Source organism: Ambystoma mexicanum, chromosome 2q, assembly GCF_040938575.1.
Source record: "Ambystoma mexicanum isolate Mex_15411 chromosome 2q, UKY_AmexF1_1, whole genome shotgun sequence".
In the NCBI taxonomy this organism is placed as follows: Eukaryota; Metazoa; Chordata; class Amphibia; order Caudata; family Ambystomatidae; genus Ambystoma; species Ambystoma mexicanum.
In genome coordinates, this window is record NC_090924.1 from 389,199,962 (window position 1) to 389,223,103 (window position 23,142).

The following is a 23,142-nucleotide window of genomic DNA, read 5'->3' on the forward strand; positions in this document are numbered from 1 at the left end:
TGTCATGTGGATGTTTGCTCTGTCACCTAAAGAAGTTGATGGAAGAAGTGATGTGGATTTTTTCCACTGAAAATGTAGTTTTCTCAAGTATACCACCAAGAGGAGCATGGGACCATGCCTGTGTAATTTGTCCGCAGCCAGAGGTCAGAAGGTGTGTCATTAACAGAAGCATGTGTCAATTTATGTCCACTGCTGGGATGTTCTCCACCGACTATGACATCATTAATGAGCGAAATTTGCAGTTGCATGCAAATGGCATTTTTTCTTTTACTAACAGGGGCAATGTTGTTTTGTTTAACACTGTGCAAAAAGTGTTCAAGACAATTCTGTAACAATGTAAGGGAGCAAACAAAAGAGAAACTCAGATAAAGAGCAAACACAAAAAAGGTTCTTTGTAAGCACGAAAAAAACAAATAAAAAAACACACAAATAAGTATTTTTTGAGGGAGTACTAAAGATCCAATCCCTTAGTTTCATACTTCTTACCCCCACGCCCCACCTTCTTCCTAGCACGATAACTCAGCGGATTCTGCTGTAGTTTCAGGATTACACGTGCCACATCCGGCCCTTTTCAGTCTGGTAGCCATGGAAATGGGACTGTGCAGGCTACGGGATTGTGCAATAAGATTTCCAGTTGTGGTGTGTACGGAAAACCAGTGGCAGAAGGTCTCTTTGTACAGAGAAATGCAGAAGGCTATGGTGGAATTGTGCAAGGTAAGGGGCAGGCATCTTGTTTGAATGCATGCACTGTATGTACTTGTTTGAAGTTGCTAACATATACTTAGTGTTGCTTTTGTGTGATAATTTTTCATGAGTTTGTAGTAAGTGGGGTGCTGCGGCAAATAATTCTATGAAGTGCACAAGGTAAGTGGCAGACATCCTGTTGGTATGAATGCAATGTGTGCATGACATGATATGATATTGTATGATAGGGCATGTGTAGTGCGCATATAAACAGGTTTTTGAAGCCACAATGAGGCAAGGGAGGTGGAACAGAGGGGAGACCGAAACAACAAACCTACTAGGCCAGGTGTCACTCAGATCGCCCAAGTGCATGAGGAGGGGTTGGAGAAAGTACAGTCCATGCAAAGAAGAAAAAATGACAATAAGTAAAAATACGGCCTGATGGTGGCAAGTGCGAGGATAAGTGCAGGCATCAGGTGGTGCTAGAACTGTTAGACATACAGAAAACAGTTCCCAAGTGCATGGTTTGCCAGAAAACCAGTGCAGGGGTGCGACTGGTGGGGGGAGGTGATCTTGGGCCCAGATTAGAGGGTGGACAGGTAACTAGTGCAGAATCAGTTTCAGCCAGGAAGTCAGCAGGGGAGAAGTGGACAAAAAGCAGAGTGAAAGAAAAAGGTTTTGAGGTGCTTCAGGAATCGACAATGGCTCTCTTCAAGTTTCAGGGAGGCAGGGAGGCTGTTGCAGAGGGAGGCCCCAGCTGAAGAAAGAGATCTACCACCAACTGGTTGCTTGCAGAAGCAAGTGACCCTGAGGGAGTTGGAGGCAGATGAGGGAAGAGCTGGAGCACAGAGATATTTAGGAAGTGAGAGTTGAAGGTATTGCAGCCCCAGAAGGCCATGTGCATAATGCAGAGGGTTTTTACCTTATTCCTCGCAGCTACTGGGAGCCAGTGCAGACATTTCATTCTGAAGAGATATGATCCCTGGACTTGAGGCCAAGGACAAGGCACACAGTCCTCTACTGGATGAGTTGCTGAGGGCGGCGAATAGAAGCAGGCAGAGTTAGAACGAGACGGTTGCAATAGTCCATCCTAGAGATCCTCACAGCATTGGTAACATACATTCAGTGCTGGTTTTGGTGCCATAATTTATGTAGGAGATGGGTAAGTGGGGAACAAAAAGTTGTAGTATTGTTGAAAGGAAAGAAGAAAGTTCCTGTTCCGATATTACAATGGGTGATATGGGTAAATGGAAACGTTGCAAGCATATACAATTGAAGTGCCGCTTGATAGTAGAAGATGGGAGAAAAAAACAGTAAGCTTTATGAGAACCTAATGAACACTCAGTGGCAGATACTGTGTGCACAGCACTTATAACGGAGCAGTAAACATACTGCAGAAAAAGTATTGATACCTACACTTTTCTGGTGATGGATGTTCATGTGGATGAATAATTATGCACAAATCTTGCATTCTTTAACTGAACTTTCTACTGAACGTGCTTTCCAATGAAACAACACTTGGAGGCTGAGTGTGTAACGGTACATACAAAGTGTTGTACAGAAGTGACAGTGTTAGATGCTAACGTCGTGGATGCCATTGGTGGATGCATGTGTGACTTATTAACAGTACCCAATGAGGTAGTGATGGACAAAAATAGTAGAAAGGGAAGACGGACTGCTCCTGCTTTACTGGGGTACGGCCCTCGCGGTACTTGGGGAAGCGCACGTGCCACATTCTGTGATTCTCAGCATGCTGGCCAATAGAAATGGGACTGTGGGGATTGTCCAATCGGGTGCTCAGGGTGTGCGTCACAGGAAAGGGTGTCAATATTTTTTTCATTACTCTTTGTAGTGAAGATGGCAGAAATGGAGAGATGCCTTTGTGCTAGATCTATGTCAGTATGCCGTTGAAATCGGCTTTTATGGCAATTTCGATGTGGATGGAGTGGAGGCTTTGTTGTGCAGTGTAGATGTCTGTGTAGATGTCTGCAGTTTCAGTGTTGTGCTTGAAGAATTTCAACGAGTGTCTACTTTCACAACTGTACATGTGGTAGAGCCTTGCATTTCGGTTCCATGGCTTGCTCACGTGTGTACCGTCAACTGAAGAAGTTGATGAAAGCAGTGAAGTGAATGTTTCCCACTGCAAAGGTGCTTTTCTCATGTATACCACCAAGACTAGTATGGGACTATTCCAATGAATGTTGTCGCCAGCCAGATGTTGGAAGGGGTCATATCAACAGAAGCATGTGTAACTTCTTGAGTGCTGCTGGGATGTTCTCCTGTGAGAATGACAACATTGGGTCTCGATATGTGCACCTTTTCAAGGCAAATGGCATTTCTTTGATGACGAGTGGCAATGATATTTTGTTTTACAATGTACAGGCTGCACTGAAGATGCTACTGTAAGAAAGTGAGGCGAATTACAAAAAACAAAAAAGTATAAACAATGGAAAAAAGGTGTTTCTATGGAAGGATTTTTTAAAAAAAAGGCTCTTTTCAGAGCCAGCACTACAAACAAAATCCCAGACCCTGGCTTAAATGTATTCCCCCACTGCCGTGCACATAGCAAGATAAATCCGCGGGCATCGCAATAGTTGCAGGGTTGCACGTGTCACATCTGGGCCTTCGACAGTTGGCGGCCATAGAAATGGCCCTGTGGAGGCTATGGGATTGCACAATAATGTTTCTGGGTGTGGTTTGTACGCACAGACTGTGGTACACAGTGTATTTCTCAACAAAACTGCAGAAGGTGCGGTTATGGCTGTGTGTTTCACGAGCCACAGGGTACAGGTTTTGGGAGAGTTCTGAATACATTGATTGAAAGTGAATGGACAACACTGTGCAGTGGCTGCTCATTTTGGATGCTATCATTTGGATTTGTACTGGCATGGAGTACCTCCAATAAAGTGACTGATTTTGGTTTGTCTTTGTGAGACTTTGGTGATCCCTCCACATGATAGTACGAATGTACCTATACCTGTAATATGCTGCTGTAGTTCTCGCCACAGGCTACAGTGTTTGGTGTAAGGCCATAGATGTTTCAATGTATGGGTATGCAGTATATAAAATCCATAGTGGCTTATAACTGCAGTGCTTATAACTTTGGTCTTGGGTGCATTCGGCCATGCCCCAAAGAGTCTACGTCCTGGCCACAACTACCACACCATATCACACCCATTGTGGCTTGTAACTACACTACATATAAATGTGCTGTGCTGTTGGGTGCATGGCCTTTGGGCATGCACTCATGACTGCAAGCCCTCCCCACAGCCACCTGAGTGATGTTCAATACTACGGGTGTATCTATAGCTGTGACATGCTGCGGTGGTTGTGGCCAGGGCCTACAGTCTTGGAAGTATGGCCTACGGCCTACAGTTTATGTGGAGGGAAAAGTTCATAATATGTCACCAGAGTTTCAGCACCATTTGCAATGAAGGAGGCACTTGCCCAGATCATGCGTTTCTGATCTCCTGGATAATGTTTTATGGCATTACGCAGACACAGATGTGGCTGTGTTATTTTTCAATTGGTCCGGAAATGGAGAAAGCGCGGTACATTGTGAAAAAGTCTATTTGTGCCTTTTTATGACATGTGACAATGTAGTACTTCCAAAATGGGAATATGGCGTTTCACAGCACAAAGAGTTTTTCCAACAAATAACATTAATCTCACTATTCCTACCATTCCGATTTTTGCACAACCTATCCAAAATGCCCTGCTGCCCTTCTTGGTAGTACAGGAAGAATTTGTGTAGTAGTTGTGCACTTACATGCTTCCAAACATGCAGCAACCTGGAAAAAAAACCTCTTTTTACAGCCAGCCCTTTCTATACGATTCCACTCCAGTGTTTTCCACAGAACCATACATCCCTTTATCTAGCGCACATTCTGTGTAGCGTATACGGTGCACGGCGCCCTGCAGCCATTCATTGGCAATTCCATTTTTCAACTCTGAAAGGAGCTTTTTTCATTGAACTTTTTTCCTTCTCCAGTTGGTTTCTATTTATGTTTGTATTGTAACACACGACACAGAAGTAATGGAAGGTAACGGCTGGTATTAAAGGGGCACCACCTACAGGGATAACATAGGGCATGTGCAGAGAGAGGAAAATGTTGGATGGCCCTCACTTAAATAGGCGGCAGTCATTGCATGCTCCCGGACCAACCCTTCCCAAGTACTTCCAAGTAGCTTCCCTTTGTAGAGTAGCACATTGCAGTACCTGCACAATACAATGCCCTTTGCCAGGTAACAGTCTGCAGCACAGCATATGGTCTGCAAGGATGTTTTAAGGATCCGCTGCCCTACAGGAGTGTCCCTGTTGTTGGTAGGAGCATATGTGGAGAATGCTGCACATGAATTTAACCTACTGCATTGTTGGAAGGGCAGAACCGTGCCCACTAGTGCCTTGTGTTTCGATTGCAGTTCTCGTCACATGCAGTACGGACACTTCATGGTACGGAATTAGCCGTAGGACCACCATTCAGAGATGAATACATTCTGAAATACAAGAATGCTTACAACAAGGAGAAACACACCGTCATTGCGTGGAGCAGGAAGATAATTATTCAGTGCACCCTATGCGGCTGCACTATTTTTCAAACCACCACTGAAAAAAACGATGCTAAAGGATGGTTCGGGTTACAGTGCCCTAACAAACACATATCAAATTCAGTGCAACAAGTACATGAAAGGAACAATATACTTGCTTTGCACTAATAACAACCTATCCATATTATGGTTACAAGTAAAACTGAAAAACCTGAGAAATTCACCAGTTATGGTAAGCTAAGCAACCATAACTCGTGCCACCACGGGGGCGTGGCTTGGACGGCCATGTAGGAGGCTGTGCTTTCCTGGAGCTCCGTAGATCCTGAACTGATCCTGTGGAAATGGGGCGCGTGCGGTGACCAGCCGGCGCTGAAAAATTACACACAATTGTATGAACATTGTGGTGCCACTCACTGAAGGTTTGGTGGGTGGGGAACGCTCGGATCCCGAGTTATTCCCACTGTGTTGCTGCGGGTCCCGGATCGGGGACACAGACAAAATGGCGGCCAGAACAAAGAAGAAGGCAGGAGTCACGGGGGCGCCGCTGCAGTCGCGTGCTTAGGACCTGCAGGGCCCACGCGGCGAACTTTCCGTTCGTCGCCCGAAGGCAGACTGAGAAGCGGAGCAGAAGCGATGGGAGAGCACACGTCGGAGGCTGCAGGCATCCACGACAGGATTGACCCATGGGCTGCAATGCAGCCGAGATCCTGCTGAGCGACCTGCTTGCGGTGACTGGGCCTGTGGCGGAATTGCTTAAATGCCACCGGCACCCAGGAAGATACATTGTTGCCGTGCAGGGGGGAAGGCCAGCGTGATCCTTACTGGCAACAAATGCACCGCGGATCTTGCGAACGGCGAACTCGCGGGAGTGGCTGTTGCTGCGGGCCCCCTGGCACTGTGGATTCGCTCGGGGGTGTGAAAAGAAAAAACCCAGTCGGAACTGCCGACGGACAGTGTCAGATCTTCCGAGTGCCCTGCAGGCCCTGAGCTGGATCGCCTGATAGGAGGGCACTTGTGTGCACTGGGGGGTGCGCTGGGCCCCCCCTTGAAGACACTGGGGGCAGTGGAGGCCGTGCCACGGAAGGGCCCAACATAGACACGGCACACCAGATACGTGTGCACTGGATTTCTGGTGCTGTGCCCGCATATTGGAGCATCGACACAGGCTTCCTGAACGGGCTGATCTGGACCTTTGTGGGCCCATTGCTGCCTTCTGGGGCCCCCCTTTTTGGCGCTCACGGGGGTCTTTCGGAATATGGGAGCGGGAGAACCATAGTTTAGACCACCCCACACGACGGATGACTTTGTGATTGTAAAGAGGAGGCACCAAGGGACTGGGGAGCGTTGTCCAGGGATCATACACGGCAGAGCCCGGTAACATAACGCCGGGGGTACACGAGTACGTGGGAGGACACAGCCCACTCGGGGCGTGTGCTGCGGACAAGCGCAGGTTTGGACAGTATTGGGTGGTCTGTGACCACGCGAACAGTGGTGTGAAGAGAAGCACGGCGGGATCGAGTTCAACTGACGTGGCAGGATGTCCTCCAAAGTGGTGAGACCCCGGATCAAGCATCCCACGATGGAGGCCTACGCCAAGTCGCCCCCGGACATGGTGGGGGCAAAAGTAAAGAGACCCCTGAGGCGGCGGCGGAACCACCGGGCACTATCCAGGAGGTGCTGGCAGCAATTGCTGACTTGAAGGTGGCCTGGGAAACGAAGTTGGGCCTAGCCATGAAAGAGCTGCAGGAGGGCCTAGACCTCAAGATCGGAGCGGTCCAGGAAGAGGTGAACCTGCTGAGACAGGACGTGCGAACGATCGCGGAGCGCACTGGGGCACTGGAGAAGGAGTTGGCCCCGAACATGGAGGCGTGCACTGCACATGCTAAGGAGCTTCATGCCCTCATGCAACGAGTAGGCAACCTGGAGGACAGAGCAGAGCAAGCAGAAGGGCACGCCAGATGCAATAACATTTGCATAGTGGGTGTACCGGAAGGGATGGAAGGATCGAACCCCACAGAATATGTCGAAACCTTGCTCTTGCAGGAGATTACAGGTGGGGAGTTGACCCAGGGGTTCGCGGTTGAAAGGGCGCATAGGGCCTTGACCAGGAGACCGGCCCCAGGAGCTCCCCCGCGGCCGCTGATCGTGAAGATCTTGAATTATCGTGACCGCAAGAAGATTCTCAAATTTTTCTGGAAAGGAGGAACGATAGAAAGGGGGTCAGCGAAAATAACGGCATACCCGGACTACACGCTCCTTGTGCAGCGTAGTCGAATGAACTTCGGATCGGTGAAAAGGAGGCTTAGAGAAGAAGGCCATCGCTACATGTTGCTCTATCCCGCCAGGCTAAAGGTGTTTTACAAGAACAGATCCCTTTTCTTTGAGAAGCCGACTGAAGCGATGGATTGGCTGGATATGCAGGGTCGACCTCAGGAACCGGATGTCCAGACGGAAGCGGCAGGAGATAAGTAACACGTTGCGAGGGCACCCGTGGTGCCATAGTCATGGCACTGGGACTGGAATATAGAATGGTATTGTGCTTGTGGGGAGGAAGTCATGGTATCTGCCAGCGGGTCCGGTTGGACGCATCTCTCCTAAAATAGATGACTGGGAGCTCCTGGAAGCGCCCTCTGAACCCAATAGTAGTATACTTAGTTAGGTCACTGTTAGATTGGTGACGCCCTGCGGGGTCCTTGTTCTCGAATACGAGGCAGGTCCAGACGTGGCTAGGCCTGAGATCCAGGGATGGAGCTGGGCAATGGTTGGGGGTTGGTAGGGAAGGGGGAGGGGGGAGTTGTGTGCTGTGGTGTAGATTTGGGGGATGGGGAAGGGGGGTTTTGTTTGTAAATAGTAGGGAGAGAGCCGGAAAATGAACTAGCAATGGGAGCATTAAAGGAAGGGTTAGGATGGGAATAGTCCGAATAGATGGCGTCGGTAATCTCAAAGTTGTGACCTGGAATGTACGGGGCCTCAACAGCTACCTGAAACGGAATAAAGTGATGCTGTACTTAAAGAGGATGCGCATAGACATAGCCCTGCTGCAGGAGACCCACCTTACTAGGGAGAAGTTGGAGGTGGTCAGGAGGAAATGGAAGGGCAATGTTGTTGGTGCTGCGTACTCGGCGTATGCTAGAGGGGTCATCACCTGGGTGGTGCCGCATGTGCCGTTTCGGGTGCTTGGCGCCACGGTAGACCGGGAGGGTAGGATGGTGGTGGTAACGGGCCTCCTGGAAAACAGGGAAGTGCACATCATAAACTTGTACGCCCCCAATAACGACACAGCAGCTTATTTTAGGACCCTTTACAGTAAACTCGAGCCCCTGGCAGGGGGTACGGTGGTGTGGGGGGGACTTTAATTGTACCCTGAATCCCAGGATGGATAGGTCAATGGACAGGGCAGGAAAAACGGCGCCGGCGGCTAAAGCGCTGGGAACATTACTGAAAGACATAGGCCTAGAGAATGTGTGGAGGAGGTTGCACCCTGTGGATAGGCAATATTCACACTACGCAGCGCCACATGATTTGCACACAAGGTTAGATTATATATTTGTAACGGCCGAGATAGTGGGAGACATAGTGGGAGCGGAATATAAGGCCCGAGTATTATCTGACCACTCGCCCCTGGTGGTAGAATGGAGACACCAGCCCCCAAGACCGCGGATCCCAACATGGAGGCTCAGGACCGAGGCGCTGCAGGACGAGGGGTTCCGGCAGGGTCTGCGGGATGCCATCAAAGAATATTTTGATATAAACACTGGAAGCGTACATTCAGTGGGCACTCTGTGGGAAGCGTTCAAAGTGGTGGTGCGTGGGGTAGCCATCTCCAAGGCTAAAGGGCTCCAGGGGGGTATAGAAAGGGAACTACAAGAAGCGGAAAGGGAGCTGGAGGATCTCACGCGTTGTGAAAACACCGCCCATAATAACAGAACCAAGATAAAAGAGCTACGGGTGTCCTGTAGTGCACTCTGGGATAGGCTGTGCAGACTCAATTACAGGAAATACACGGAGAGGATACATGCGGGGGGGCGACAAGCCAGGCAGATTGCTGGCCTGGCTGTATAAGAGTGAGACCCCCCGCTCGGTGATCAGTGAGGTTAGGGATGAGGGAGGTTGCATTTGCAACACCCAAGATGGAGTAAACAAGGAGTTCCTTAAGTTTTACAGACACTTGTACGAGGACACGGGGGAGGATATGTGCCGAGACATAGTGGACACATTGGAGGACATAGAGTTACCCACCCTGGACGACCAAGAACACGCAGAATTAGACGCACCTGTCACCTCAGATTAGCTGGAGGTGGTGATTCAGAATCTGCCCACATGCAAGGCACCTAGTTCAGATGGTTGCCTAATGAGTTTTACAAAACATATAAGCAGGAGCTGCTCCAGCCACTAATTGCCACTTTCAATGAGGCCTATGAGCAGGGGGAACTCCCATTGTCCCTCCGCAAGGCGGTGATCATCCCACTCTTGAAACCAGGTAAGCCGGCCGTGGAGTGCGGGTCTTACAGACCGTTGTCCATGCTCAACCAGGACGGCAAAATACTTACTGCAGTGCTGGCTAATAGGCTGAAGAAGGTTATTGGGAAGCTGATACACCCAGATCAGACGGGATATGTTCCAGGCAGGAACATCACCGATAACAATAGGAGGCTACACAATATCATTGACCAAACTGAGGAGGATACGGGCGAGCTGGCCATAGTGTTGTTAGACGCGGTCAAAGCCTTCGATTCGGTAAAATGGCCCTGGTTGAAAGTGGTCCTGAGGGGATACAAAATGGGACCTGGATACCTCAGGTGGGTCCAGTTGCTATACAGCGCCCCGATGGCGAGAGTCAAAACGGGGTCCACGGTCTCAGACACCTGCCAACTTAGTAGGGGGACCAGACAGGGATGCCCCTGGTCACCCATGCTATACATACTGGCATTAGAGCCGTTGGCAATATGCCTGCGACAACAATATGGGGAGGTGGGCATAAGCACTGTTAGTGGTAGGCACCTGATATCACTATATGCGGATGACATGCTTCTTTACTTGCGTTATCCGGAAGAAAATCTGCAGTATGTGTTGGAGGTAATGGAACGGTATGCCACCCTTTCGGGCATATCGGTGAACCCCAGAAAGTCTAGTCTGTTTTCTTTGGGCAGATATAGGTATGTCCCGCTGCAGAGGTTGCCTAGCCTTCCAATACCATGGCAGACAGAGACATTTAGGTATTTGGGAGTAAATATTTACCACAAGATAGAGGCGGAACACAAACATAACACGGAAAGAGCGATAGAGGGGATCAAGAATAGCATGGTGTTTTGGGCTAGATTGCCCCTGAATATGATGGGGAGAGAGGCCTTGCTCAAGATGGTGGTCTTGCCTAGACTCTTGCACTTTTTTGTGAATGTCCCGTTTTTGATACCCAGAAGCCTATTTGTGAAACTTCACAGAGTGTGCAGGGGTTTTGTATGGGGTAACTCCAGGAACAGGGTGGCCCTGTGGAAGCTTCAGAACCCGTATGACAAGGGGGGTATAGGCCTGCCAAATTTTGAACTCTATTACTTGGCGGGCAGCTGCTGTATGTAGCCAGGTGGCTTTCGGCGGAAGACTCGGCAGAGGCTAGGCTTCTGCGTGGGGATTCAGCCCCATACTTTTTGAAGGAAGTGGTGTGGTTGCGTAGAGACAAACTGGTGGGCAGGTGGCGGCTGCTGAGGCTGGGCTGGGAGATCTGGCAAAGGACTTGGAGGATGATGGGGGATTTGGAGCCGTACTCCCAGCAGGCCCCACTGGTGGCACTGTGCAGGAGCGACTCTCAACTACTCGAATCGGTCTGGAGATACTGGGAACAGGTAGGCCTGGCCACCCTCGGAGACATATGGCAGGAGGGGGAGGCATTGTACTTCCAGAGGTTGCAGGAAGAGACGGGGGTGCATAGTGGCCAATATATAACGTACGCTAGGCTTGTGAAAAAGACCAGAGAAAGATGGCCCGAGACAGTGCTAGCGGAGGATCCTGATGCCTCCCTGGAAACCATGTATGATGTATCAGAGGGCGGGCACGAGATATCGAGGATATATGAGCTCCTGCGAGTAAGGGCGGGGAAGGAGTTGCTCCAATTAAGACAGGACTGGGAAGAGGAGGTGGGAGGACCCATGACAGACGGGCAATGGGTGTGGGCTCAGAGGTACCATAAAAAGGTGTCCCGGAATGCGAGATTCCAACAACTTCAACTGTACGTTACTCATAGGGCTCACCTGACGCCCGGGGAGATTGCAAAGTTTGGGGGACCAGCTACGCAGCAATGCCCCAGGTGCGGGGAGGTGGATGCGGGGCTGCTACACATGTTTTGGGCCTGCCCGGAAATGCTCAGGTTCTGGGATGAGGTTAAAACGAAACTGGCTGGTGGGGGAGTGGTGTTGGATGTGGAATCGGCCTGGTCATGCATGCTTGGGCTTTTTCCTAGACCCTGGCATTCAAAACACATGAGCAAGATGAAGGGCTTGGCTTATGTTTTGGCCAAGCGCAGGATTGCAATGGGCTGGAAGGCGACCCATAGACCTAGGGTGGAGCTATGGTGGGCGGACCTCTTGAAATGGGCGGAAGATGAATCTGTTGCCTGGTTTGAAATGGTCACCAGGGTGGGCGAGGAGGAAGTAGGGCCCCTGCTGGCCTGGCGGCAATTGGTGGCCTCTATGGCAAATCCTTACCAGGGCAACAACGGAACAGAGGACTCGGGTGATGACCGCTTAAGTATTGTGCCACCTGATAATGCTCCAGTAGAAGACATGTGCGAATTGGCTCTAGTTTAAGGGGGGAAGTTGGGGAGTTGTAATGGAAATATGATGGTCTAATGATGTTTTTTGCGTATTGAAACAGTTGTAATATGTGTTTCGCTTGCTTTTGAAAATATAATAAAAATATTCCAACAAAAAAAAAAAAAACTCACTGATGACATTACATGTGTGCGTTCCACTATTAGTCTTAGTCTTAGTCTTAGCAGTACACTGTGGTGGCATGAGTTATTGTTGCTTAGTTTACCATAACTGGCAAATTTCTCAGGGTTTTCGGTTTTACTTGTAACCATAATATGGATATGTTGTATTAGTGCAAAGTAAGTATAATGCTCCTTTCAGGTACTTGTTGCACTGAATTTGATAGATTTTTGTTCGGGCAACTGAACCATAACGTCCCTGTAAAAACGTTGTTTGTCAGTGAATTTGATAGGTTTTTAGTAGGCCACTATAACCAGAACCGTCCTTTAGCATAGTTTTTTCAGTAAAGGGGATAGGTTTTTAGTAGCACAACCTAACCATAATGTCCCTTAACAAGGTCTTTTGTTAGTGAATATATATATATATATATATATATATATTTATTTTACACGGCCGCAGTAGTGGCCGTGTAGTTATGGTTAAGTTGCTGTTTCCATAGGAAGAGCACTTTTTGGGCGGCTTATAACTTCGCTCCCCCTGGACGAAGCCTCACCAAACTTTGCAGAGGGGGGTCCCAAAACGTCTTTTTTTCCCATAGACTGAATGGGGGAAAAAATTTGCACATGGCTACAGGCCAAACCGCTGGATGGATTTTCACCACATTCGCGGCAGGGGCAGGGGCTTGGTCCCGAAAGTGTGCTTTTGTACATTTGGTGACAATCCGTGCAGTACTTTTCTTTAAATTGACCAAAAAGTATGTCTAAAAAAATTAGTGATATCTATGTCCGCTCCACGGTCACACTTCCTTGTTCGCTCCGCGGACAAGATACCAATTGGCTAAGGGGCTAGGGTCATGCCCGCGGACACGCGATGTCTCTGCCAATTGGCTGCAGTGAGCCATGTTCTGCGTCAGATTGTTTGGATGCGCCCGACATCTTGGATCCGCTGACAGCGCAGAGGCGACCAGCAGCAAAATGCTGTTTCAAAAACTGTTTTGCTGCTTGGGGAGGTTCAGACAGTAAGAGATGGGTGAAAAACTGTATTTGTTCAGGTGGTAGGCGTTAATGATGTATTCCCTATGCCCGCCTTGTTCGGGATGTTTGTAAGTACAGAAAATGAGGGGTATCATAAGGATAGTATTTCAGTCCGTGCTGTGCGCAGGCAACTTGAAAATGTTCTAAGGACACGCGTGGTGTTAGCGAACTTTGAAATTGAGTACATGCCGTAATTAAATTATTTAATTCTATGGGTGTGCTATTGATGTGTACGCCGCCATGGGCGTGACATGCAGCGGTGGTTGTGGCCAGGGGCTAGAGTCTTGGATGCATGGCCGTAGGTCGTAGGCTGAAGGCCATACTTCCCATGCACAAAGGCCATGCACCAATGAACAAAGTTATAACCTCTGAAGTTATAAGCCAACATGGGTTTTATATAGTGCGGTGGTTGTGGGCAGGACGTAGACTTTTGGGTGCATGGCTGCAGGCTGTAGGCCATAGACCCAAACGTGTAGTTGCTGCCCACAACCACTGCAGCATATCACATTCATACATCACACCCATACAATCGATTATGTAGCTGGTAGGTGTGGGCAGGGCCTAGAGTCCTGGGTACAAATTGAGTACATGCTACAGTTACAATGTTTCATTATATGGGTGTGCTACTGATTTATAAGCCACCATGGGTGTAATATGCTGCCGTGGTTGTGGCCAGGTCCTAGTGTCTTGGGTGCATGGCCGTAAGCTGTAGGCCGTAGGCCATACTTCCAAGACTGTAGGCCCTGGCCACAACCACCGCAGCATGTCACAGCTATAGATACATCCGTAGTATTGAACATCACTCAGGTGGCTGTGGGGAGGGCTTGCAGTCATGGGTGCATGGCCTTTGGCCATGCACCCAACAGCACAGCACATTTATACGTAGTGTAGTTACAAGCCACAATGGGTGTGATATTGTGTGGTAGTTGTGGCCAGGACGTAGACTCTTTGGTGCATGGCCGAATGCACCCAAGACCAAAGTTATAAGCACTGCAGTTATAAGCCACTATGGATTTTACATACTGCATACCCATACATTGAAACATCTATGGCCTTACACCAAACACTGTAGCCTGTGGCGAGAACTACAGCAGCATATTACAGGTATAGGTACATTCTTACTATCAAACATCTTTCAGGTGGTTGTGGGGAGGGCATAGCATTTTGGGTGCATGGCCGAAGGCCATGCTCCCAAACCCAACTTTATACGTATTGAAGTTAGAAGCCAGAATGGGTGCGATATGCTGTGGTGGTTCTGGCCAGGACCAAGAGTCTTGGGTGCATGGCCAAAGGCCATGCACCCAACACTGAAGTCATAAGCAGTGAGGTTATAAGTGAACATGGGTGTGCTGTGGTGCGGTGGTTGTGTGCACGACCTAGCGTCTTAGGTGCATGGCTGCAGACCAAGCACCCAAGAGTAAAGTAGTGAAATTACAAGCACTATGGTTTTGATATGCTGCGATGGCTGTGGGTAGGACCTATAGTCTTGGTTGCTTGGCCGTAGGGTGTAGGTGGTAGGTTATACATCCAAGACGCTAGGCCCAGCCTACAGCCACTGCACCTTATTACTGCCATAGATTAGACATGCAGATTCGAATATGTATGACATGACTGTAATTATACTTACTGTTTACTTTGTTCAGAATCCATATATTTCTTACATGACCTTAGTACTTGGCGGAAATATCCTTTTTTAATTTCTGTGATAAAAGACAAAAGCATGTTAGTGTTTGGATTTTATGAAGACTTATTACATTGTATAATAGACAGTTTAGCTTTTTTTTAACCCTCATATTAAGTTTACAAACCAGTGTACTGTGCATTTTGCTCAGTTTCTGTGTTTGTTTTTCAAATCCTTGGGTCTGGGGGAAAAAAATCCTTGTTGGATTAAAAAAAAACTTTATTTGCTATGCTACAAACTATTTCTTTGTTTTCTTTCAGTGTTTCCTTGTTCTTTCTGATTAATGTAATGTCTGATTCCTTGCTGCAGATTTTTAACAACAGTTAGATACCTGTTGGCGTATTCTAACTGTGCATTTGTTGTTACGGATCTGTGGTATTCATTTATCTGTGTGGTTGTTATACACTCTTGGGCAGTTAGATACCTGTTGGAGTATTCCAACTGTTTATAGTCTTTTACTTGATTTTTTGGTAATGTTGAAGTACACATTAGTTAGTACATTTTGGCTTTAAGAAAATTAAGTACGCATTCGTAATATTAGCTGGCAATCTCTGTTTTAGAGTAATGGTGCTATCATTGCATTCGAAGCATCCACATTTCTTTTTAAAGTATGCAGTGTAGTGACCTGCATTGGTTGTAGCTCCTGCGTGGTAGATTATATTTATTGTTGTAAAGGTTTTCTTTACAAGTGACACTTGACTGTGTGTGAATCCAGTCAGTTTGCAGTTGTTTTTGGTACCATCTACATTATAACATAGAAGCATAAGTATTATCTAGTTACTATGTGTTTGTATCAGTACGGTGGAGCGATTGTCTGAATTGCACATAGTACATAATCTGCCATGGTTTGCATTCTGTACAAGTTGCTGAAATGGAATGGATTCACAATTAGGTATGGTTAGTCGGTCAAGTGGCACAGCGAGTAGAGCGCTCGCTTTGACACCCGTGCAGAGCCTGCTGACGCAGGTTCGAATCCCGGCAAGGCCGAACTCAGCCTTTCATCCTTCCGAGGTCAATAAATGAGCACCACACACCGTGGGTAATAATAAGCAGCGCTCAGATACCTGAGGGTTCGTAGCGCTATATAAATGCCAAATTATTATTATTATACACAAATCGCTCATTTGGGATTTGTTCCTGTATCACATTGTTGCAGAAAGTGCATGTATGTTTCCACATGTATGAAATCTGGAAGATTTCATTTATAGGTATGTTTTTGTTTTCCAGTACTTGTAGTAAGTACATTAGAAATTCTTGTGGATCTTCTTGTGAGTTTATAGTGAATCTCACCATTCCAGCACAGTAGTCCAATACTTGTCTTATTCCGTGAACACTGTACGTGTTGTCAGGATCGTTTGTTGTGTTTCTATGAAGGATTAACTTTTGCAAACACAATTGGTCTGTACTGTGTAAATAAATATTGTGAACAATTGGTGGCAATTGAAATAGAATATTCATTGCTACATTTGCATAGCAACTTACACCAGTTTCATTTGAAAATTTGAATGGGCCAGCTAGTTCTGTCTCTGAGTGCTTTTTTCAGAGTTGCTGTTCCTTCTTTGAAGAAGTACCTGATTTACTTTCCCTAATAGGTTCTTCTTTGCTTGTGGTAATTGATGAAGTTTTAGCTTCTTTTGTTTTCTTTGAAGGATTTGCCATCAGATTCTGTTGCATTTCTGTTTGAATTAGTTTTCTTTTACCACGTTTTACTTTTTCTGGAATAGGATATTGTTTCAGATGGGGGGTGTACAGTGAACACAGTCTATTGTATTCTAAAATGCAAGGAATATCAGTGTTCAGTTTACTTGCACCAAAGTTGATTAGAAATAGACCGTCAAGTGTACATAAGGGTGATAGTGCTGCGTAGCTCATGCCTTCTCTTAAGACTGTGTTTCCTATATCTATCAATGCTTTGTCTAGGGTAAGACCTCGGAATTTATGAATGGTGACTGCATATGCAAGAGTTAGAGAAAATGGTTCTCTACGTAAATACATGTCTTTGAAGAGAAGTGATCGAGCAGTTGAGCGCCCTATCCTTTTCACTTCTGAAAGTTTGTCAAAGCAAATATTGACAAACTGAATGTTGTTGTCACGTGGGTATGTTTAAAGCCAACAACTGTACCCAGTGCCCCATTAACTAGCCCTTGCTCCACGTCAAGTTTACGTTTAAGCATTACTCTACAATTTAAAGATAATTTTAATATTTTTTGCAACCCAGCTGTGTTGGAGATTGAATTGTCTAAGGTATTTAGTCTTGTTGTGGCTTGCTCATACATGGGTAGTGTCATACCATGTACGTCTAGTTTGTCTGTGGCACAAACTTCCATTATTGGTTGCACTTCTTTTTTTAACATTGTTTCATTGAATTTGAAACAGCTTGCAAGAGTTGGCATTAAGGCCATACCATTGACATTTGTTTGCGCTAATTGTTCCATAACATCAGTACCACATGCATTATCGCCATAAAGTCAATGAATGTGCCGGTTTTTCAATATTGCTTGTGCTTCTTGAGATAGTACACCAACTCTAATACTTTTTAAAATGTTGGCATAAGTGAGATCTGCAGATTGCCGCATGTTTTCTGTTAATTCTCTGTATTGGAAATGTTGCCAAAGGTTGACATTTCCTATGCTGCCAACAGTTTTACGGAAGAGTTTGTGTCCTAAGGTTTTGAAAATAGGTTCACCTTTCACTGGTGTCAATTGTAGAAGATCTCCGAAAACGATAATGTGTTTCCCGGCAAAGAGTTCTTTGTAGTTTGTTTTAAGTACTTCTTGCAATCTGAGGTGAAACAAAGCCAACATTAGGTTGGAGACCATGCTACCTTCATCTATTAGTAGCATTTTCATTTGTTTTAATACTCTGCGTAGTTCCATTGCAGCTTCTGCAGAAAGTTTGTAATAGTCTAATTTGTATTGGTGTTCTACTGGAAGGAGTAGTAATCGGTGTAAAGTGACACCGCCTATGTTGTAGGCAGCTAAACCTGTGGGGGCAGTTACAACAGCTGACAGTTTGTTGTTTGTCAATTGTTGAAGGAACTTGCTGATGATTTTGATTAAGAATGTCTTTCCTGACCCAGCTTCACCACTGACGTACAGCAGTATAGGTTTGTAATTTTGGCAGGTACATTCTTTATTTTCATGTTGTACACCATGTGCAATTTGATTTGTTACGTCTTCAAAAATGGTGCGCTGATCTTTGCTTGTTGTACAGTTATGTCTTCTATATCTTCTTGATAGTGACACATGGTGTTTTCCACTTCTATCATAGCTAATTCTGCCTCATTTGTTATTAGCGGCTGTCCTAGCGGCTCTTGGCTTCCTGTTACAGAAGGTTGACTACTGTCGGAAGTGTCCTTATCTAGTTGGGCCTGAAGTTCTACTTTGTGTTGCTGTTCATTGTGCAACATTGTTTTGTTCTGCGTGAAGTTCACATTGGTGATAGCGCTTTCATTTACTTTGAAAGCATCTTCATAGACGTCATAGTTATCTAGTATCTCTTCATCTTTTCTCCATGGTTTAAAAAGTTGTAGCAGAGACATGTGATATATTTCTTTCTGTTGAGGAGTTTTTAATGATAATTTGACATGATTAATTAAGCTTTGTTTGGTAAGTTTCACTAAGCTACCTTCACAATCTGTCACTCTATATCTACCTTTGCTTTCATCAGGTTTTACATTATTTTTGTATGCAAAGTTTTAAGCTATGTGGTATAGACACATGCTTTCCAAAGTGTTACTCCTGTTCGGATTGTATGTGTCCAGTACATTGTTTTTTAAAATGTCTTGGCTGTTGGGATCATTTCTTGCAATTGTTTCTATGTCCTCATATGATTTCAGAACTCTTTTTCTAGATTTAGCAGGACCAAGACTTAGCCATACTATGTTGTCTGATTTTCCATACAAAGCAGTACCGGTTAAATGATCTGCCGCTTCATAGGCACCACATTCTCTATGAGAGAGTATTTTTATGCCTAGGTCGTACAATTTCTGAGATAGTGTTTTGTCTGATGATAGGTCATCCCAGAGGACTTGAAGCTCTGTTTTTTCTGCTTTTGTTAAGTAAGCTGTAACATATTGTGCAACAGCAGTGGAATTGTCTGCAATGTACTGCACATCTATGTTTGCATTCCATAAGAGGGCAATGATTGCATTGTAATCATTGCTATATTTTGATTCTTCTGTCTTTTTATGTAATATGTGTTCTTAGGTGATTTACCTTTAACACTATGTCGAACTGAAGACATGAAGTTGTTCACTTCACCTGTTTCTGTAACTGTTCTAGGGAAACCAAAGCAGCATTTGGTGTAGTATTTCCCTTTGCTTTTGTATTTGCGACAACAATATTTGCCACATTTGTGTCTTTGAAATTGTAAAATCTGTCCATGCAGGTCACTATGTCTCCGTTGTGAAGGGATTTCACAAGTGACACATTTTTGGATGAACTGCAAAACATTGGCAACACTGTCATGACCAAATTTCGGTGCACCTTTGATCCATAAAAGCATGTGAATATGTGGTGCTTCTCTCGCTTGGTATTCTTTTCTCCAAAAGAAGTGTTGCACTTCTCTGAGGGGAGGAACAGTTTTATTGCAAATAAAGTGTAGCATAGCAATGAAACAATAATGGAAATATCTTGACACATTAACTGGATCTAGAGAGCAAAGTTCTCCATGTGTTAATATATCTATGGTTGGTTTTGTTGTTGTTTGATATGCGTAGGAACTCATGTAATTCTTCTCATGCATATTCTGCACAACTTAGTGTAACAAACGAAGTCGGTGATCCAAGGTTTCTGATCATACAACGTACGTCTCTGTGCCGTTGGAACCAGTATTCTTTTGTACCACGCATGTTTGCAAACAGATTTGTTATACTTGATTGTAAAACCTCATCTTTTTCTTGTGCTTTTTGTATTAATTGCGTAGCTGACATATTTTGAAAGTGGGTTCCAGATTTCAAAATCTGTGCAACTCCGTAACATATGGTTGCTAGCTCACTTTCAAAGAGTAGTTGGAATGTGTATTCCACTTTTTGTCTAAATCTGGGATCTTGTAAATACATTCGTAATGAGCGGTATTCTGATGCCGTAATCTGAGTAGGTCTATCATCGTATCTTTCGCCTTTTTCAGTAGTAAATAGCAGTGGAAAAGCATGTGCTTCTATACTTTTTTCCCATATGCTCATTGGTGACCCTTTGGTTTGTCGCATTTGGTAAGTTTCTAGTGTGTCATCTATGCTTTCATTGGAATGCAATGGATGAATTGTGTAATGGTCCAAAAGAGTGGATACTGCAGCAGGATCCAGAAGTTCAAATTTTCCAGTTTCTGATTACTCTTGAATTATTTCAGTTGTTTCCCTTAAGCTTTCTTCAATATTTATTTTCTTGTAGTATTCATTATTGTCTTTTAGATATTGCAATGCTTGTCTAACTCTATGTAAGTCCACCAGTTGTTGCCAATTTTTTTTGTCTTTTGTTGGTACACCATTTACCAAGACAATTAAAGAATGCTCTATTGAACGTTGCACTCCTAGAGTGTGTACATTTTCTGTTAGATCTAATGGAAAATAAACTACTTTGCCACAAATGCCTTTTACCAATTCAGAGGGAGGTAATTTAGCTGTTTTTGGTTGAAGGCGTATTATTGCTTGAAATGGGTGCACTGTTTGGTTTATGATGCTCTCATATACATTGAGTTGTTGCAGGGGTTTTGGTACTGGGAACAATTCCAAATTATTTGTGATAGCACGTGAAGGAGTTTGGTTGTTACCCAGTTTTGTAGTGCAGTAACTGCAACATATTCGGGGTTCACTTATTTGGTGTTTGTTTTCTGATAAAGGGTAGAGAGCAAATTCAAACCATTTGGAATCTTCATTGTCTTCTATTTTGTATGCTATGTCTATATTTTTTGTGTACCTTTTGTAAAACGTTCTGCGGCAACACACACACACATGGTTTGGTACTTCAGACGATGCACTTTTAAATGTTAGTATTTCTTTTTTGTATGTGTGTAATGGAAAGTTGCTATGTGCATAATTGTTGATTGTTTGTTCTAAAACTATTGCATTTTGTACGTGTCTTTCACTTCCAAAATATTTTCTCTGGATACTTTTGATTTCTTCTTGTAGGTATTTGGGTGTACCATGCAGAAGAGTGTTATTTAAATTGGCTAATTCTAAAGCTGGCCTTTTAGCATAGTATATTTTATACACTAGATTTCCTACATTTGAATGATGTATTGATATCCTTTTGATATCATGGAAGGTGCTTTTGCAAATAGGTCCTGAAATGCAGGCTAATGAATGTCCTTGTAGTCTTGTGTATTTGCGCACTGGACAGATATCCATATTTTGCAGCACTTTCATTTTAATTTTGTCTTTACCTTTCACATACTGATTGAGGAACTAACATAAAGATTTGAAAGATTTGTGAGGAATGGCACACATTGACGTGCACGGCCATTTGTATACTGGACGGTCTGGTTCAGTCGAATCGAGAACTAATTCAGAGTTTTCAGGGGATACTTTTCTAAGCAGTGTTTCTTGTTCCATGATGGTATTATTGATTTTTTCATACCCTCATCCACTGCTATGGATGGCAATTGTGTTTGTTTGATTTTGTTTGTATGCTTCTTCATTAAAATATGGTTCTGTGGTTGTTCTGTGACTCCATTCGCCTCCACAAATATGTAAGAAGTTATTTTTGTTGACATTCCGTTTATTGGTAAGTTTCTTTTGTAGTTTAGTAGTTAGTTTTGTTCGTGGTTTCATCCTATTTAACACTAATATAAACTACTTCCTTTTGAGAAGGATTTCACTGTCCACGAGAGCTTGTAGGATTAATTTTCTGCAGTAGGTTTTAAGGTTTGAGGATGATTTCAGTCCTCTTCTTATTAGATTCTGAACGAACCTGTGGCGAAATTTTTTTGCTAAAATACTTTTTTTACTATGGGTTCTCGTTACTATATCAGAATTAATAGGAGAATTGTTAGCAGTACTGGTTGCTGATTTTTTGTGAAGTGTTTTGTGTTTCCTGCCACATTTTGAAGGAGGAGGTAAAGTTTTGGTAGTTGAAGCTTACTTTGTTTTGCTAAACGATTATATTAGCTGTTTTGTTCCAACGTTCTCTACAAACTCTGCTACAGATGGATGCTTACTTTGGACACTTTTATTTTCATTTGCTCTATTTCTGTGTTCCTTTCTACGGACTTGCTTTTTGGTAGGCATTCTTTGGGGTCTGTTGAAAAAAAGAAGGCATGGTTTGGTCTGTTGTACAATGTATGTGTGCTGTGTGCATGCGTACATGAGTTTGATGGGGAAGATCTTCGTGGTGGTGTGTGAATGTGCATTGGGCTGTTACAATAATTTGGGAAGGCTATTTTTCTGTTTGTATACTACTACAATGTGCTTCAGATGAGAGTACAAAGTGAGCTAGTGGTTAGGAGAAGCATTAATAGTAAACGTAATGGTATACAATTGAAACAGCTATTTGTTTTCTAGTACTAACATTCTAAGGCTTCTATATGTTATTTGAGTTCCAAAAACACAGGGATTTGTGAGCCATTCTTCCTGTTATTCTTTGTTTAATAAATGGGGATTTGTGGGTAGAATGGTTCAGAAATCAATGTGTTTTGGTGCGCAAATTAAATAAATAACCCATACAGTCTCTTTGAGGAACAGTAAGAATATAAAGGTAGTACTGCACTTACTTTTTTTAGCGGAATGACCAGGTTTCTTCAGATATGTTGTTTGCCGTGTAGATGCTGTTGATTTTCAGGAGAGTAGTCTTCACTGCGATTGTAGAAAGAAGAAGTTAGCAACTTTGTGTGTTTAAAGCAGTAATGTTACTGTACACATTATGTTTGCATCTTTCGTCAGAGTATTCTCCTTTGATATCTCAACACAGTGCATGAGTGTATTTCACTTCACTATGTGCTGCCTTTGTATGTTATTTGCACTATGTTAGTTGCACGTGATTCAGAAAAGAGTAACATTTTTAGGTTATGAAAATGCCTTGTTTTTTTTAAGCTGTGTTATCAATAGCATAGAGGTTTGTAAGTGATAGGTCATTATAGTAGATGGGAAAAATGTCACTACTTTCATATTATAAGTACGAATCCGAAAAATTGGGAGACCCTCAGAGGGAGATGTCACCACAGCAATCGGGAGCATTTATTTTTCTCATACGATCGCATTGGAAGTAGCATTAAAGTATGCCTTACACCCTAAAAAATGGTGACATTTTCTAATGGAAAATCGAGTTTCACGCTAAAT